Raw genomic sequence first — 19967 nt, forward strand, 5'->3', positions numbered from 1 at the left:
TTTTTCTTTTCACTCAGGCATTTATTAAACCCTACTCTGTATCAGGCAGAATGCTATGTGCTGGGGATGCAGAGTTAAATAAAAGATAATTTTTGCCCCCAATAAAATACATTCATACATATACTGTATGTAATAGGTTTATCTCTAGAATTGCCAGGATACACTCACATTTCATTGTTTTTACTCACAGGTAAGGTGAGTGAGCAAAACAACTCATCTCATTACGAATGTGCAGCTTTCTAAATTTTTTGTCAGTATACAGACAAACTGATGCCAAGTGACAGAAAACCTCAGTAGGATTTGGGAGCCTGGGTGGAAATGGGGCCTTAAAGCTGTAATTCAGGGAACATTAAACCACCTTTAAATTTGAACAGTATTCTCAAAAACCAAGATCTAGTCCCTTATTCCACGTCAGGAATTTAAAAAATTCTTTCTTGATCTTTGGCAAGGAAATTATAATAGTGACAGGAGAAAGAGAAGTCAGTGTGAATAGAAGTAAGAATAATCATCTCTAAATTAGAATTAAAGACTCAAAAGCATCTGGGAATTTGGAGGCTGTAAGAGTGATATTGTCAGCAACCCATGAAAAGAAAAACTCTGTGGCATTGTGGACTAGTTCCTAATGGTAAGGAAGAAAGGGGAAGTGTAATTGAGATTCTGATGCTGAACATTTCAGAAGGAATTGACTTGGATGATGGGGAAAGAATTAGTTTTTAAAGATGTGAAAGAAATTGTTAGCATTTTAAATGAAGAATGTATGTGGGAAAAGTGTACTTTCTCTAAGCTTTAGAAGAGTACACATTAATTCAAAATAAGTATTGGGTTTTAAATTTGACTAATTTCCAGTGTTAAGCCCAGTATGGGGGCGTTCCAGGGGTAAAGAAGAAAAGCAAAGCATTGAGAAATGGAATTGAGATTAGAGAGGGCTTCATGACGGAGAATGCATGGACTACAGTGAAGATTGAAGGGGACTGTGTTGGCAACAGGGCATGTTTCATTTGGATCTAATTTTCTCTGTGTGTCAATCAACACACTCCTGGGCTTCATCAGAGATATGAAGTAGACATTTTACAGGAGCTTTGAGAGTAGTGGCAGGAATTCATGTGGGTCTCGAAGAGTCGGACACGATTGAGCGACTTCACTTTCACTTTTCCCTTTCATGCATTGGAGAAGGAAATGGCAACCCACTCCAGTGTTCTTGCCTGGAGAATCCCAGGGACAGGGGAGCCTGGTGGGCCGCCATCTATGGGGTCGCACAGAGTCGGACATGACTGAAGTGACTTAGCAGCAGTACTCACCTATCATTAAACCTACATTTATGTAACACCTCTGTACCAGCCACTGTGCTAATACTAGGGATACAGGGATTATTAAGACCCACGTTCCTTCCCTTGGGGAGCCCAGAGTCCAGAGAAGGAGGTGGACAACAGATTATTATTTTACAGCAGTAGGTGCCATGATAAAAGGAAGCATGAAGTGCTTTGGGAGAATACACATTGTTGTTGAGTTGTTAAGTCGTATCTGACTCTGTGACCCCATGGAGTGCAGCACGCGGTGCTTACCTGTCCTTCACTATTTCCCGAGTTTGCTCAAACTCATGTCCATTGAGTTGGTGATGCCATCCAGCCATCTCATCTTCGGTCACCCCCTTCTCCTCCTGCCCTCAATCTTTCCAAAAATCAGTTTCTTTTCCAGTGAACCAGCTCTTGGCATCAGGTGGCCAAAGTATTGACCACTTCAGCATCAGTCCTTCTAATGAATATTCAGGGTTGATTTCCTTTAGCATTGACTGGTTTGATCTCCTTGCTTTCTAAGGGACTCTCAAGAGTCTTCTCCAGCACCACAGTTTGAAAGCATCAATTCTTTGGCACTCACCCTTGTTTATGGTCCAACTCTCACATCCATTCACAACTACTGGAAAAACCACAGTTTTGACTCTACAGACCTTTGTTGGCAGAGTGATGTCCCTGCTTCATAATATGCTGTGTAGGTTCATAATAGCTTTTCTTCTAAGGAATAAGTGTCTTTTAAAATCACAGTCTGCAGTGACTTTGGAATCCAAGAAAGTAAAATCTGCCACTATTTCCTTTGTTTCCCTATCTATTTGCCCTGAAGTGATAAGGCCAGATGCCATGATGTTAGTTTTTTGAATGTTGAGTTTTAAGCCAGCTTTTTCGCTCTTCTCTTTCACCTTCATCAGGAGGCTCTTTAGTTCCTCTTTGCTTTCTGCCATTAGTGTGGTGTCATCTGCATATTTGAGGTTGTTGATATTTCTCCCAGAAGTCTTGATTCTAGCTTGTGATTTATCCAGCCTGGTATTTTGCCTGATGTGCTCTGCATAAGCAGGGTGACAGCCTTATTATACTCCTTTTCCAATTTGGAACCAATCCATTGTTCTGTGTCCGGTTCTAACTATTGCTTCTTGATCTGCATACAGGTTTCTCAGAAGACAGGTAAAGTGGTCTGGTATTTCCATCTCTTTAAGAATTTTCCACATTTTGTTGTGATCCACACAGTCAAAGGCTTTAGCATAGTCAGTGAAGCAGAAGTAGATGTTTTTCTGGAACTCTTTTGCTTTTTCAGTGATCCATTGGATGTTGGCAATTTGATCTCTGATTCCTCTGCCTTTTCTAAATCCAGCTTGAACATCTGGAAGTTCTCGGTTCGTGTACTGTTGAAGCCTAATTTGAAAGATTTTGAGCCTTTCGTTGTTAGCAAGTGAAATGAGTGCAATTGTATGGTAGTTTGAATATTCTTTGGCATTGCCCCAAATTCTTTGGGATTGGAATGAAAACTGACCTTTTCCAGTCCTGTGGCCATTGCTGAGTTTTCCAAATTTGTTGGCATATTGAGTGCAGCACCCAAAGTGCCTGAAGAACTATGGATAGAGGTTTGTAACATTGTACCGGAGGTGGGGACGAAAACCATCCCAAAGAAAAGGAAATAAATGAAGGCAAAATGGTTATCTGAGGAGGCCTTACAAATAGTTGAGAAAAGAAGATAAGTGAAAGACAAAGGAGAAAAGGAAAGACATACCCAGTTGAATGCAGAGTTCTAAAGAATAGCGAGGAGGGATAAGAAAGACTTCTTAAGTGAACAAGGCAAAGTAATAGAGGAAAACAATAGAATGGAAAAGATTAGAGATCACCAAGAAAATTAGAGATACCAAGGGAAATTTTCATGCAAATATCAGTTCAGTATCAGTTCAGTCGCTCAGTCATGTCAGACTCTTTGCGACCCCATGGACTACAGCACATTAGGATTCCCTGTCCATCACTAACTCCTCGAGCTTACTCAAACTCACGTCCATCGAGTTGGTAATGCCATCCAACCATCTCATCCTCTGTCGTCCCCTTCTCCTCCCGCCTTCAATCTTGCCTACCATCAGAGTCTTTTTCAATGAGTCAGTTCTTCCCATCAGGTGGCCAAAGTATTGGAGTTTCAGCTTCAGCATCAGTCCTTTCCAATGAATAGTCAGGACTGATTTTCTTTAGGATGGACTGGTTGGATCTCCTTGCAGTCCAAGAGGCTCTCAAGAGTCTTCACTAACACCACAGTTCAAAAGCATAAATTCTTCTGCGCTCCGCTTTCTTTATAGTCTACTTCTCAGATTCGTACATGACTACAGGAAAAATAATAGCTTTGACTAGATGGACCTTTTTTGGCAAAGTAATGTCTCTGCTTTTTAATATGCTGTCTAGGTTGGTCATTAATTCTTTTCCAAGGAGCAAATGTCTTTTAATTTCATGGCTGCAGTCAGCATCTGCAGTGATTTTGGAGCCCAATAAAATAGTCTCTCACTGTTTCCATTGTTTCCCCATCTGTTTGTCATGAAGTGATGGGACTGGATGTCATGATCTTAGTTTTTTGAATGTTGAGTTTTAAGCCAACTTTTTCACTCTCCTCTTTCACTTTCATCAAGGGACTCTTCAGTTCTTCACTTTCTGTCATCAGAGTGGTGTCATCTGCATATCTGAGGTTTTTGATATTTCTTGCAGCAATCTTGATTCCAGCTTGTGCTTCAACCAGCTTGGCATTTCTCATGATGTACTCTGCATATAAATTAAATAAGCAGCGTGACAATATACAGCCTTGATGTACTCCTTTCCTGATTTGGAATCAGTCTGTTGTTCCATGTCCAGTTCTAACTGTTGCTTCTTGACCTGTGTACAGATTTCTCAGGAGGCAGGTCAGGTGGTCTGGTATTCCCATCTCTTTCAGAATTTGCCACAGCTTGTTGTTATCCACACAGTCAAGTGCTTTGGTGTAATCAATAAAATAGAAGTAGATGTTTTTCTGGAACTCTCATGCTTTTTCAATGATCCAACAGATGTTCATAATTTGATCTCTGGTTCCTCTGACGTTTCAAAATTCACATTGAACATCTGGAAGTTAATGGTTCACGTACTGTTGAAGCCTGGCTTGGAGAATTTTGAGCATTACTTTGCTATCCTGTGCCATGAATTCAATTGTGTGGTAGTTTGAGCATTCTTTGGCATTGCCTTTCCTTGGGATTGGAATGAAAACTGACCTTTTCCAGTCCTGTGGCCACTGCTGAGTTTTCCAAATTTGCTGACATATTGAGTGCAGCACTTTCACAGCATCATCTTTCAGGATTTAAAATAGCTCAACTGGAATTTCATCAATTCCACTAGCTTTGTTCGTGTGATGCTTCTTAAGGCCCACTTGACTTCGCATTCTAGGATGTCTGGCTTTAGGTAAATGATCACACCATCGTGGTTATCTAGTTCATGAAGATCTTTTTTGTATAGTTCTTCTGTCACAAAGCAGGTCAAAGGCTAACAGAGTTTTGCCAAGAGAAAGCACTGGTCATAGCAGATACCCTCTTCCAATAACACAAGATAAGATTCTACACATGGACATCACCAGATGGTCAGTACCAAAATCAGATTGATTATGTTCTTTGCAGCCAAAGATGGAGAAGCTCTGTACAGTGAGCAAAAACAAGACCAGGAGCTGACTGAGGCTCTGATCATGAGCTCCTTATTGCCAAATTCAGACTTAAATGGAAGAAAGTAGGGAAACCACTAGACCATTCATGTATGACATAAATCAAATCCCTTACGATTACAGTGGAAGTGACAAATAGATTCAAGAGCCTAGATCTGATAGACAGAGTGCCTGAAGAACTATGCTTGGAGGTTCGGGACATTTTACAGGAGGCAGGGATCATGACCATCCCCAAGAAAAAGAAATGCAAAAAGGCAAAATGGTTGTCTGAGGAGGCCTTACAAATAGCTGAGAAAAGAAGAGAAGCTAAAGGCAAAGGAGAAAAGGAAAAGCATACTCATTTGAATGCAGAGTTCCAAAGAATAGCAAGGAGATATAAGAAAGCCTTCCTCAGTGATCAATGCAAAGAAACAGAGGAAAAAATAACAGAATGGGAAAGACTAAAGATCTCTTCAAGAAAATTAGAGATACCAAGGGAACATTTCATGCAAAGATGGGCTCGATAAAGGACAGAAATGGTATGGACCTAACAGAAACAGAAGATATTAAGAAGAGGTGGCAAGAATACAGAGAAGAATTGTACAATAAGTTCTTAGTGACCTGGATAATCATGATGGTGTGGTCACTCACTTATTGCCAGACATCCTAGAAAGTGAAATCAAGTGGGCCTTAGGAAGCATTACTATGAACAAAACTAGTGGAGGTGATGGAATTCCAACTGAGCTATTTAAAATCCTGAAAGATGATGTTGTGAAAGTGTTTCACTCAGTATGCCAGTAAATTTGGAAAACTCAGCACTGGCCACAGGACTGGAGAACACACTTGGGAGTATCTTAACCCACGTTTTGGGAGGCTAGGAGCAGAGATACCATTGTCTCAGGATAAATCATGGAAAAATTGTCTTCTAACAGAGGTCATCCATTGGAGAGCTAATTGAATGAGGGGAGAGGATGAGAGGGGAGGGAGACAGAAGAGAATTAGGGAAGGGTCCAGGTCATAAAGGGCTTACCAGGTGGCTAAGTGGTAAAGAACCCGCCTGCCAATGTAGGAGACGTAAGAGATGTGAATTTGATCCTTGGGTTGGGAAGATACCCTGGAGGAGGAAATGGCAACCCATTCCAGTATTCTTGCCTGGAAAATCCCATGCACAGTGGCACCTGGCAGGCTACAGTCCATACGTTTGCAAAGAATCAGACACGACTGACTGAACGACTGAGCATGCACAGGTCATAAAGGTGACTAACACCCGGAGCCTGAGAACATGCTGGGTGAAAAATACAGATAGATGAATTAGCATAAATCCATTCTCTCATGTTTGAAACTACCTGCTTGGTGAAATGTGGTCCATCTATGACTGTCATTGTCATGTATAGACATCTCATTATAGGGGTATTGAATGGCACAGCAGTGTGGTTATTAGGGAAAGCCCACCAGTCTAGTGTCAGGAAGCTGATGTCTTATTTCAGCTTTGTCACTAATTTGCTGTGTGACTAAGGACCAAGGACTTCAATTTTCTCATCTACAAAACAAGGGAGTGGATATCAGTCATTTAAAAACTTTTTCCAACCAGCAGATCCCTTTCAAATGAAATCTTATATAGAAGTCCAGTGTTTAGAATATATACAAGTACAGCTGGGGTCCTCAGCTGCCATCTTACTGTCTATGGTGGCCCCTGAGGGGCCAGCACAAGCATTTCTGGACCATACAGTGCTTCTCTCAGTGAGGTCTGAGGACTGCTTTTCCCAGACTTCCTGAATCAAAATCTCTGAGTCTGGGAGAGGACTCTGTTAGCACCTTGTGGGATTCTTGTGCATGTTGAAGTTTGAGTACCATTGGGCCAGATATTCAAGGTCCTTTCTAGCCCTTAGGACTAAGGCTCTGTGAGTCTCTTCACCTTTGTGGTGATGGTGAAGATCTTAAGAAGTGAAGTCAGTACAAAAAGACTTAACACAAAACGGGATACTGGAAATGTAAGGATGAATATAATGGTAATAAATAATAGAAGATGATGATGGGAGAGGAAAGTTAGATATGAGAGTAAGTTACAGAATATATTAGGGAAAGAAGAAAGGGATTTTAACCATAGCATCTTCCAACAATGAGAATATTGTATTCCAAATGGGAGAAAGTGTAGCAGAAAGTGTCAGAAAACAGTTCAGAGCATGATGTTCCCAGGGTTAATGCCTTAACCAGACGCTCCCAAATCCTGCTTGTCTCTATCACGGCACATAGTGTCATGATGGTCTTCTTACATTTGATTTATTTGTATTTTTGATGCTTATTACATCTGTTAATGTTAGGTACCAGAAATTCAGTGAACCCCAATAGACATGGTCTCTGCAACCATAAACACAGTATCTAGTGAGAAGGGTGGACTTAATAAAGTACTGTTAACTACTTAATTAAATACTTAATAAAATACTGGTTTAGTTGCTAAGTCCTGTCTGACTCTTGGATCCCATGGACTGTAGCCTGCCAGGCTCCTCTGTCCATGGGATTCTCCAGGTAAGAATACTGGAGTAGATTGCATTTCCTTCTCCAGGGGATCTTCCTGATCCAGGAATCGAATGCGGGTCTCCTGAATTGCCAGCAGATTCTCTACTGACTGAGCTATGAGGGAAGCCCAATAAAATACAGTAGTCTCCCCTTATCCAAGACCACCCTCTCTCCCCCATGGATGCCTGAAATCATGGACAGTTGCTGCTGCTGCTGCTAAGTCGCTTCAGTCATGTCCGCCTCTGTGCAACCCCATAGATGGCAGCCCACCAGGCTCCCCCGTCCCTGGGATTCTCCAGGCAAGAACACTGGAGTGGGTTGCCATTTCCTTCTCCAATGCATGAAAGTGAAAAGTGAAAGGGAAGTCGCTCAGTTGTGTCCGACTCTTAGCGACCCCATGGAGTGTAGCCCACCAGGCTCCTCCATCCATGGGATTTTCCAGGCAAGAGTACTGGAGTGGGGTGCCATTGCCTTCTCTGATGTTTTTTCCTATACATACAAAATTATGGTAAAAATTTAAAACTAGGCACAGTAAGAAAATGTCTGAATTGCCAGCATCAGTATTCCCATGCTTAGGAACCATTATTAAGTAAAGTAAGGATTACTTGAACACAAGCACTGCAATGCTGTGCTACTAAGTGAATACAGGGTGGGATATACTGAACAAGGGGCTGGTTGATGTACCAGGTAGGGTGGAGCAGGACAGAGCAAGATTTCTTCATGATACTCAGAACACTGCATGATTTAAAATTTATGAGTTATTTCTGAAATTTTCCATTTGATGTTTTCAGACTGTGGCTGGCCGCAAATAACTAAAACTGCAGAAACTAAAACCACAGATAAGGAAGAACCACTGCAGTCACGCTAAGTGGTGTAATCATGAACCAAGGCAGGTGCTGTTGAGGAAAACTATGATTCTGAAGCATGGGTTTTTTTTTGGGTATGTGTGGCAGGGGAAGTGGATAGAGGTAAGGAAATTTAGAAAAGGGTTCTTTGCAAGAGTAGTAAATTTAAGCTGAGAGCTTATGACAACTAGGAGTTAATTAGATGAGGGGTGGGGTGATGGAATGATAAGGAGAATTACAGACAGAGGGAGCAGCATGTTCAAAGGCCCTATGGTGGAAAGGAGGATGTGATCATGGCAGAAGCGCAAAGGGCAAGACTGAGAGAAAAGCAGTGTGAAGCGAGGCTGGAAAAATGGTCCAAAGTCAGAGACTGAAGGGCCTTGAAGACTGCATTGAGAGTTTGAGTGTTTTCCTAAAAACAGAATATGTGGAAGGATTTGCTTTTGGAAAAGTGCATGTTTGTTGCATGGAGGAAAAGTCAGTGGAAGGGGGTCATGATAGATGTGGGAGAAGGGAGTTGTCCTGCTCTGCTTGTCTGTCATGTTACTTTAAGTTACTGGAAGCTGCGACAGTCTCTGTATTTCTGTCACCTGACTGAGCAGCATCCTGCATGGAGTTGAGACTCAATAATTATGTGATGGATGAACTAAATGCATTTAAATTAAACAGCTCACTTTGAGGCAAGATCAGAATATCTTTTTAGTATTCCCTATCCTTCTTCTTCCCTGCAACTAATATGGGAAAGTGGGGTATCCACATATTGCATATTCTGTGCACATCATTGCCTGCTGTCATCACCACTGGAGAATGGTGTCTGCTGTGGGGTCTTTGGATGTCAGACCCATCTTTAACCCAAATGCCTTGTATTATTTGGAGTCTCCCTGATGTTGCTGCACCTTAACATGCCTGAGACTGTGCTTGACATTAAAGAAAGGGAGAGGATTTGGTCCATCTGGGCTTCATTTCTGAATTAGCAGAGCTCTAGGAAGCATTTGAAGCAATGCTTACTGTTTGCTTCTCGGCTCTCCCCAGGTTGCAGCATGTCAGAAAACCAAAAATGTGGGAGCCCAGGCAGCTCTCAACACTGGAGATGAGGATGTGGAGATGGGTTTCCTTGTGTCTGCATCTGATATTGCCCTCCAGCAGGACTTTGTGAATTGCCTGCTAATGAATCCTGTTAACCCAGTTTGCTTCGTCTGGTTACCTTGCCCTTTTCCAGACATTTGCATTCAGGCACACTTTCCCCCTTCACACTGCTAAATTTAAGCCTTCATTTTCAAATCAAATATTCATCTGGATGGCTGCCTGATAAATCACATGTGGAGAGCTGAGAGACCCAGGCAGGGAACTGTGCCCTTGCTTCTGGAGAGCGGGTCTGGAAACCATATGAACTGTAAATCGTTTTAAAATGTAGAAAAGTAAAGCTTTCTGCCAAAAGAGGAAAGCTGAGGGTTTGTTTTTTTTTTTTTTTTCTCTTTCTAGACTCAGTTATTAGATATGAGTTGGAAGTTACTGACCTCTACCATATAGTCTGTTTACTGTCTCTGTCAACAGGGCCTGGAGCATCCAAACTTAATCCCCTTGAGGCTTCAGCTCTGCCAACACTTGCTTTATTAGAAATAGGTTTTGGGGTCACAGCTATGGAAGTTATTAGGTCCGTGCCTTTACTGGAGATTTGCCTTCTTTCACTTACTATTTTCTTCTGAAACTTGGGTACTAAACATAGATTATTATTATTTTTTAAATAATAGAACCTAATTTTCTTATAAGAGTAAGAAAAGAATAAATAGAAAAAGGGACCTGGCTTCCTCTATTTGCTCCCCCTCAGGTAACTACCATGCTGCAACCTCACTTCCCACATCTGTCCTGTTTTCTGTTGTGCTTTCTCTTTTTTTTTTTTTTTTTTTTTAAATTTTATTTTATTTTTAAACTTTACATAACTGTATTAGATTTGCCAAATATCAAAATGAATCCGCCACAGGTATACATGTGTTCCCCATCCTGAACCCTCCTCCCTCCTCCCTCCCCATTCCATCCCTCTGGGTCGTCCCAGTGCACCAGCCCCAAGCATCCAGTATCGTGCATCGAACCTGGACTGGCAACTCATTTCATACATGATATTTACATGTTTCAATGCCATTCTCCCAAATCTTCCCACCCTCTCCCTCTCCCACAGAGTCCATAAGACTGTTCTATACATCAGTGTCTCTTTTGCTGTCTCGTACACAGGGTTATTGTTACCATCTTTCTAAATTCCATATATATGCGTTAGTATACTGTATTGGTGTTTTTCTTTCTGGCTTACTTCACTCTGGATAATAGGCTCCAGTTTCATCCACCTCATTAGAACTGATTCAAATGTATTCTTTTTAATGGCTGAATAATACTCCATTGTGTATGTGCTTTCTCTTTTTCACTTGACACTTCATTATAGAAAGTAATTCCATAAGACCTTTGCTTTTCTTTTTTGCCTTTGGCCTTAATTCTTTTGGGTGCCAAGGCACAGAGATGCCATCACTCCTTTTTATATGTAGACTATCAGTGAGGACCTTTTAACTGTGTCCTGGTGAACCACTTCAGAGTTTTCTTTTTTTCTTCACTCCAAATTTTGTCCTTTCTTTGTATCTCTCTTCTCACTCTTCTTCTAGGAGTAAAGAAGAAAGAAGACTGGAATTGAGATACAAAGAAGGATAAGAAAACAATATTCAATGTAGGCCTTTTAAAGTAGAGAACATTTTCGAATACTAGATGTCTAAAAAGGTAGAAATTGTAATAGCATATGTAAATTAGTGCAAAGTATCACAGCATAAGTATTTAGAATTGGCATGCAAATTTGTTCATGTCAGTCTGGTATGAAGTTTCAAGTCTGGTACTGTTAATGTCGAACTAATGTTAGTCCTACTCAAATGATGCTTAATTATTGACCACCATCCCCAGTGTAAAAATCTCCCAATTAACCAAGTCGACAACACACTTCCCAGCAGTGGCTCTTATGATTAGGGAAGAAGCTCAGAAGAGAAAAGATTGTTATTTACATACTTGCCTATGTATTGTTGTTGTTCAGTTGCTGAGTCATGCCTGACTCTTTGCGACCCCATTGACTGTAGCCCACCAAGCTCCTCTGTTCATGGGATTTCCCAGGCAAGAATACCGGAGTGGGTTGCCATTTCCTTCTCCAGGGAATCTTCCTGAACCAAGGATTGAACCGGTGTCTCCTGTATTGGCAGGCAGATTCTTTACCACTTAGCCACCTGGGAAGCCAGATATATATTAGCAGATTACAAATAAAACCATAAGGCCCGAATCCCCCTGATATCTAGAAAGTATAGAGGGCCCGGGGAGTGTGAGACCAGTGTGTCATTGCTCTGACACAGAAAAACTTCATCCAAGAGCTGGATGGAGCATACAGTGTAGAATATTTTCCAGAAAGTAATTCAAAGGGCAACTTTCTGATGGAACGTTTTCATCTTCTTAATAGAGAAAACTGGAGTCTACTCTGGACCAAAAAAAAAAAAAAAAAAAGGGATCATCTACGTAGATCCAGGGGTCAGAGAATTTTAGAGACTTTGAGATTTGAGGAATGCCAGAGAGAAATAAAGGGATTGTATTATAAGGCCTTTCCCACCCCTCCTGCCTCTAAAGTATGAGAAATAGAACTACCATTTAATATTCCAACCTTCAACCCAAAGTCTTTGGCTGTTCCAAGGTTGTCCAGAGCTGTGGCCCATGGAGTGATGGATGGGGCAGTGCATGTATTAGGTATACCTTCACCAGAAGCTGGGTTTAGCTAGGCCTACAGGTTCCAGGAAGAGTGGATTAATTTGGGAGTTCAGGTTATTGTCCTAAGTTGTGGCATGGGAGAATGTTGAAGTTCCTGCTTACACCTACCACTATTGGCCTGGTTAGGGCTCCACAAGAGAGCCAGCCAGTCCTATTGGGACCACTTGAATTATTGTTCCAGCACTATTAAAACCAGACATATAGCTATTCTGAGCCAAAGAGAAATGTTTAAGTCTGTCTTAGTTCCCTAAATATTAAGTATCTTTAGTGTGCCAGAGATGATTAACATGCCATTTCTAGTTTCATGAATTCTCATTTTGTGGGGAGAGAGAGAAACAAGTAGGTAATTTCAGTATAATGTGGACGATGATGGGAATTTTCATGAACTGTCATAGAAACACTGAAGAAAGGGTACTTAGTCTAGAGGTCAGAGGAGGCTTCCCGGAAGAGGTGAATCTTTGACTAAAATTAATCAATTAAAAATATAATAATACAGAAAAATCAATTTCTACTTTTTTGGAGTAAAGTTTTATTCCTTGTATTTTTTGTTTTTTTTGTGTGTATATGCAAAAAAGCCCATGCAATAGCTTTTTATTTTACTTTTTTCTTTTGATATAACTCATTTATGTCATTAAAAATTATTTGAAAACTTTTTTTAGTAGTTAAATAATAGATATACTATAATTGATCATTCCCCTATTAGGAAATTAACTTTTTTCTAATATTTTGTTTTATATATAATTCTAGGAGGAGCATTTTTGAAATGTTTCATATGTATCTTTATTTCTTTAGGTTATGTTTCTTTCTTTTTTTTTTTAACTTTTATTTTGTATTTTGGTATAGCTGGTTAACAATCTTATGATAGTTTCAGGTGAACAGTGAAGAGACTCAGCCATACATATCCATGTACCCATTTTCACGCAAATTGCCCTCCCATCCAGGTTGTCTGTATTTCCTGACCAGGCTGTATTTCTAGGGAACCTAGACTTTGTCCTTTTTAAAGGTTCTTAATAATGTTGTGAAATTGCTTTCTAGGAAGTTCATGCCCATTTATCCTCCCATTTGAACAAAGTGGTTTTTCCACAACACCATCAGAACTTTGAGTATTATCATTTTGAAAATCTAGGCCAATTGCATAAGTTGTTTTGCATAGCAGATACACAACAGATGTCTTGTTTTAAAAATATGTTGTTTTCTAGAAAGTGAAGATGATTACATTTTCAAGTATATATTAACTGTCATTTCTCTTTTTAGTGATTTGTCTAATTCTATTCACTGCCATTTGTGGGTCTACAGTATTTTTTTGAGTTCTGTTTGAGAATAAATTTTAGATTTTGTCTTCTAGTAAATTTTTCCAGTGGGAAACAATGACATCCCTACATGGTGTGGAGAGAGATTGTTTTAGAGTCTTCGCTAGTGTAGTGTGTGTGTATAGTTTCTCTAAGCAGGATTGAGTTGTGCTGAGCCAAATATATTCCTGACAGTTTTCTTTCTACAAAACAACTCAGATCACAACATATTTCTGCTAAAAACTCCTTGGCAACTCCCTACTCTGTCCTTACCATCAAAGTACTTACTCCAGTCAAGCTCCCAGCCAGTCTTTCTAACATTATCTACAATCACATAGAACTACTTGCTTTACCTCAGCCTGCAATGCTATGCTTTCCTTTCTCCCTTTTTCATCCATTAGGGCTCAACTCCTGGGTTAACCATCTCTGGAAAACCCTTCGGTATCTATTTCAGGCAGGTAGAACTATCAGCATCCTCTTTTTATTCCTGTAGCATGTACCTGCGGAGAAGGCAATGGCAACCCACTCCAGTACTCTTGCCTGGAAAATCCCATGGATGGAGGAGCCTGGTAGGCTGCAGTCCATGGGGTCGCGAGGAGTCGGACACAACTGAGCGACTTCCTTTTCACTTTTCACTTGAATGCATTGGAGAAGGAAATGGCAACCCACTCCAGTGTTCTTGCCTGGAGAATCCCAGGGATGGGGGAGCCTGGTGGGCTGCCGTCTGTGGGGTCACACAGAGTCGGACATGACTGAAGTGACTTAGCAGCAGCAGCAACATGTACCTGTCACCAAGCTAGAGTTAAGCACAGCATTTTACAGTCCATTTTAGTCTTCCCCTTTGACTGGGAGACTCTTCAGGGTTTATTCACAGTGCTTCTCTACTGCCTGACATGTAGTAGGTGTTCAATATTTATGAATTCAGCAGAATCCACATACTCTTTCAGTTGGCAACATACATTCATGATACAGGTCATAGTGAAGAAATTGGAAATGTAAAGCTGTGAAAGAAGTTGGCATCCCTGTGGGATGTGCCACTTGCCTTATAGCTGTGAAGAAATGTAACTCACAAGTACACACTTTGAGGAAAATGAATAACATTTTTATTTTCTAAACTGTTAACCTTTGCCCTGCAAGGATTCATTCTATATTTACTCTTTCTGTACTTTGTGCTTATCTCTACTAGATTTTTAGGGCCTTCCCACAGACAGGTGTAGCCATATGGAACTATTATTCACTGCGACCCTAGAGCTAAATGTGTTAAGCACACAGTATGAGTAACTATGTAAATAACAAATCCATTCAAATATTCATTCAACTAATATTTATTGAGCCCCTTATATATGCCAGGCACTGTTTTGCCTGCTAGGGATGCAGAAATGAGCAGGACAGACAAATCCCTATCCTAAGGAGTGAACTACGTAGTAGGGAAAATGGACAGTAAACAAAATATTAATAAGTAATATGGTTTCAGGTTGTTATAAATGCAACTAAGAAAACAAAATAGGGCATAGTAGTAGGATGAGAGATAGGCAGATGAGTTTAAATAGTATGGCCAAACAGGCCCATGAAAAGATGCTCAACATCTCTAATCATCAGGGAAATGCAAAGCAAAACCACAGTTGAGAAATCACCTCTCACTTGTCAGAAGGCTATCACCAAAAAGAAAATGTTGGCAAGGATGTGGAGAAAAGAGAACCCTCTTACACTGATGGTGGGAATATAAACTGTAGCAGTAGCCACTGTGAAAACAGTATGAGGACCCAGCAATTCTACTCCTGGATATATAGTCAGAAACCCTCTGAAAACACTAATTTGAAAAGATACATGCACCCCAGTGTTCATAGCAATATTGTTTACAATTGCCAAGATATGGAAACAACCTAAGTGTCCATCAATAGATGAATGAAGAAGGAAGATGTGATGTGTGTGTGTGTGTGTGTGTGTACATAAACACAGTGGGATACTCAGCCATAAAAAGAATAAAATTTTGCCATTACAGCAACATGATTGGACTTGGAGGGCATTATGCTAAGTGAAATATCAGACAGAAAAAGACAAACACTTTATGATGTAACTTATATGTAGAATCTAAAAAATACAACAGATTAATGAATAAAACAAAAGAGAAGCCAGACTCACAGAACAAACTAGTGGTTACCAGTGAAGAGATGGGAGAGGAGGCAATAAAAGGACAAGGGATTAAAAAAAGAGGGTTATTATGAGATTATATGAAATCATATGTGTGGAGCTTTTGAAAATTATAAAGCACTATAGAATTTAAAGAATTTTCATTCAATTAAAAAGATAAAAGGGATCCTTCAAATCTGGAAGCCAAATAAACAAGGTGACCAAAGAAGTTCTCTTATGGAGATGCAATTTGATTTGAGAGGGACCTAGCCATACCAAGATCTGGGTAAAAACAATAAGTATAAAGGCCTCAAAGTGTCAATGAACTTAACAGTAAGATGTCTACTCTAGCTAGGGTATTGTGATAAAGGGGAGTTCGGAGGGGTTGGCAAGAGCCAATTCTTATAGATCATGTTGGAAAATTCCAATTTTATACTAAATGTGATGTGAAGCTAGTTTTAAGCAGGAGAATTGCATGACGGACAAAAATACTTCTCTGGCTGGTGTGTGGATAGTGGACAGCAGAGAAGGGCAAGTGTAGAATGGTAATGACAAATTGTGAGTTTTCTACTGTTGTACAGATGATGATGGTGCCATCATCAACTCGTGGTAGTAGTAGAGAAGATAAGTGGAATATATCTTATTATGGATTTTTAAACACATGAAAATAGAACAGTACAGTGAACTCTTTTTTATATATTACCTAGCTGCAGCCATCATCAAGCTTCTGCTATTTTTGTATCCATTCTCACTTTTTATTATTTGGGATATTTTACTAATAAAAGTAAACTCTGTGTGTCATACCCACATTGTCAGTAAATACTGCTTTAGTGTTTCTCGGGAACAGATAAGGACTTATAATATATTTTGCCCAAATACCATAACTACATTTAATGAAATAGCAGTACTCATTTAACTTTAACATTATCTAATACCCACACTTTGAGATGTATTTTGAAGTTAGAGTCAATAGGAGTGCTGCCATATGGAGGTGTGTGAAGAGAGAAATCAGGAGGAGTTTTCTTGGGTGAGGTCCAAGACAGGAAAAACTGGGAAAGAAGCATGTTGTTGTGACATTGATTGTTTTATGTTTTGTTTTTGACTAGACTTGGAAACCAGAGTTCTAGTGAGATAGTAACCATTCTGTAGAGATGTAGGTTGAGCAGAAAAAGCTTAGGGGAGAAGTCTGATCTGAAGATATATGAGGGAGTCGTCCAGCCACTTAGAGTGAGACTCCAGACTCTAGACAGAAGAGAGAGGAGTTCTGAAGATGGGAAGAAGAGAAAAGTAGCTAAGGGCTTAAGAAGGAGTGACTAATGCAGTAGGAAGAAAACCAAGGGAATATGGTGCTCTGAATTTAAAGAAAAGGTGTTTGAAGCAGGAGGGAATGGTTAACTGTGCTGGGTATAGTGAAGACTGAGAACTGATCCTTGGATTTAACATCATGAAGAGAGATTACAGATGGAGGGATTGAGACAAAATTCTGATTGGAGAAAGAAGCATGGGCAGTCTTGAAGTGGAGATACTAAATATAGATAGCTCTTTTGAAGACTTAAAAATTTGAATGTACCATTCTTATAATGAGGTGGTTTATAGTAATAAGAAAGTAGTCACAATACTTTAAGGTATGTATTATTTTATAGTTTATAGAATTCTTCATAAACTTGTATAAAATTCATAGGTGTCATCATAACACATGTTTAAATGTCAGATGGGTTTATCACATTTTAAATCCTTAGGATTCTGTTTAAAGAAGCATTCTGAGGAGTTGGCATGAACCGATTAACATAGATCATAGTTGGGAATTCTAGTTGTGATGAACTTCTTGCCCAAGTGACATGGCTGGTTGGTAGTAGACTTAGTCCCAAGTCTGTGTCTTCTGGTTCTCATGACATAGGCTCTTTCTACTATGTTACATCATGTCTTTCATAAATTTAAGGTAAAGATTCTCCTCTTGATAAATGTAAGGATTCAAAAAAATTGATTGCAGCTTCTGGTCCATTCTAAATAGTATTCTGTTTCCTCAAGTATCAAGATTGTCCCTAGAATGTCATCCTCAAAGGACAGAATCTTTACTTTAAAAATTTCTAGTTTTTGTTAAAACAATCCGTTAGGCTTTGTTTCTCATGAAGTTCAAATATTACCTTGAACTTTGTTTCTCCTCATAATGAAAGCATCTAGGGTGTAGAACCGATGGCCCAATGAAAGGATGTATTCTAGTAATTACAAGCAATAAGATTTATCCTGGTCCTGAGAGAAAGATGTGAATGACATAATGGTTGAAATCTCAGAAAGTGGAGATACTTTCCTCATGACCACAAGTAAATCCTGATTGAAATCTTTTGGCATGACTTTAAGTCATGATTCTGAGAAGCCAAGTCTAGAGGGACCAGAGTAATACAGTCCAGGCATATAGTTTTCTGATGAGCTCACTGTGTAAGGGGACAAAGCTGAGAGTATCTTGAGGAATGAAAGTTAATATATCCTTTATTAGACAATTTCTCTGGCCTATCAATTTTCTCAGTTTTCAGCTTTTGATGACAGCTGTATGGCAAATAATCTCACACTGAGGTCATTCTCCTGAATACAGGTATTCCTCAATGCTGAGTGGAAGAATATCCACATGTTTCAGGTATTAGAAGGCAAAAATGATTGAATTGGGGTTATTGAAGAGCCGTATTTATATCCCACTAGTCTCTAGGTTTCTTGAAATCACAGTCTGTATCTAATTCTACTTGTAGCTTCAACACTCAGTGCAGTGCCTGACTCAGAATGCACATGTTGTGTGTATGGAGCAATCTTGAACTCCTAAAATGAAGGATGATAGTGCCTCCCATGCCAGTGGATTTTGATTGAATGAAAAATTCACCTACATGCTATCCTGTTTCTGAGGAACTCAAAGTGATAAATAGTAGAGCCTACTTTAAAGTAACACTTTAACATTTTCTTTAAAATTGTTTAGGATTTAATATTACTGCAAATCTTCTAAGTAAATTAACTCCCTATCTTTCAGTGATATCCTCAGCTGTGCTTTGTGCTGCAGGGTCAGGAATGCTGTTTCCAGAGATGCTGTGTTCTCTGACTAGAGCAAACCAGATCACACCCCCTAGAGACACTTTTGCTCTGTGTCAATATGGCATGCATTATTACTTGATATAGTAAGCAACTAGTTTTTTTCTGGCTTAACATATATTCGCTTCTCTCTTAATTTGGCCCTATGTTTGAAAAATGATTAAGAACATGGTTAGAGGCGATGGGAAAACAGACTGTAGGGCTTCAATCCTGATAAAGTTCCCATGTGCTCTGCTGCCACCCCAGTTTCTCTTCCAGAATGCAGAATGTATTTCCCCAAGCTGGGTGTGCTGCCTGCACACAGCCCTCAGCTGTCAGCTCTCTCTGGGAACGGCTCCCAGCTGAGGAACAGTTTTTTTTTTTTTTTTAAATTAAAGTCTCTGCTGTATCTGGGACCAGACTGCGTCCAGTGACTGGACATGCTAAGGTATAAAGGCCAGGAACCCTTGATCCAACTCGAGAGGCCCATTCCAGCTCAGAGCTCCCCTGGGGTTGGCTGAGCCCTTTCTGTGGCTGCAGCAGCAGTCCAGCTCCCCACTCTGCCCAGTGCTTTCCTTCCTGCCCCACACGGATTATTCCCAAGAGAACTTGCTGATAAACTTCTTGCATGCAGATTTTCCTCCTGATTCTGCTGCCCAGGAATGTGACCTGAACCGAAATAACTGTTTGCTCCATGGTCAAATGAAACTATTCCTTCAGCATTCATATATCAGAGCAGATGAAATAGTCTTCCTTTGAGATAATTTTTTTCTAATTTCCTAGGGGTTGCATCATCTATTAGCCATCTACTAATGGATTTCTACCAAGAAATTACAGAAAATGGGCTCTAGGGAGATTCATTCAGGAGATATGTTTCAGTTTATAGAAATGATTAAAGATAATAGTTTTTCTGTACGACTGTCAGTGGCTTATTGCTCAGGTAAAACTTAGTAAGTGAATTGTTCATTCTGTTTTAAAAATAGTGTGTATTTCTGCATCCAAATAGTGCTCAAAAGACTCTACAAGGATTTGTATAAATTGTTGTTGTTGTTTAGTCAAGTTGTATCTGACTTGTTACAACCTCATGAACTGTAGCCCACCAGGCTCCTCTGTCCATGGGATTTCCTAGGCAAGAATACTGGAGTGGGTAACCATTCCCTTCTCCAGGGGATCTTCTTGACCCAGGGCCTCAACCCGTATCTCCTATTTGGCAGGCGGATTCTTTACTTCTGAGGCATCTGGGAAGACCTTTGTATAAATTAGGCAAGGCATTGCTAATACTGCATTTTTTCTAATAAAATTTATAAACCAAACTATCCATGCTGTAGAATTATTACCTTTTATCATTTCTCCCTCTTCTTACCCTTTCCCCCTCCAAAATGGGAGCAATACCATTGACCTCTGT

The 19967-nt window shown here is 40.0% G+C and overlaps 1 protein-coding gene across 13 annotated transcripts in view; it reads left to right on the forward strand.

Moving 5' to 3' along the window:
- ATP8B4 (ATPase phospholipid transporting 8B4 (putative)) overlaps positions 1-19967 on the forward strand; it is a 345053-nt gene that overhangs the window by 161013 nt on the left and 164073 nt on the right. The window lies entirely within an intron of this gene.

The sequence above is a fragment of the Bubalus kerabau genome, chromosome 10, assembly GCF_029407905.1.
Source record: "Bubalus kerabau isolate K-KA32 ecotype Philippines breed swamp buffalo chromosome 10, PCC_UOA_SB_1v2, whole genome shotgun sequence".
NCBI lineage: Eukaryota > Metazoa > Chordata > Mammalia > Artiodactyla > Bovidae > Bubalus > Bubalus kerabau.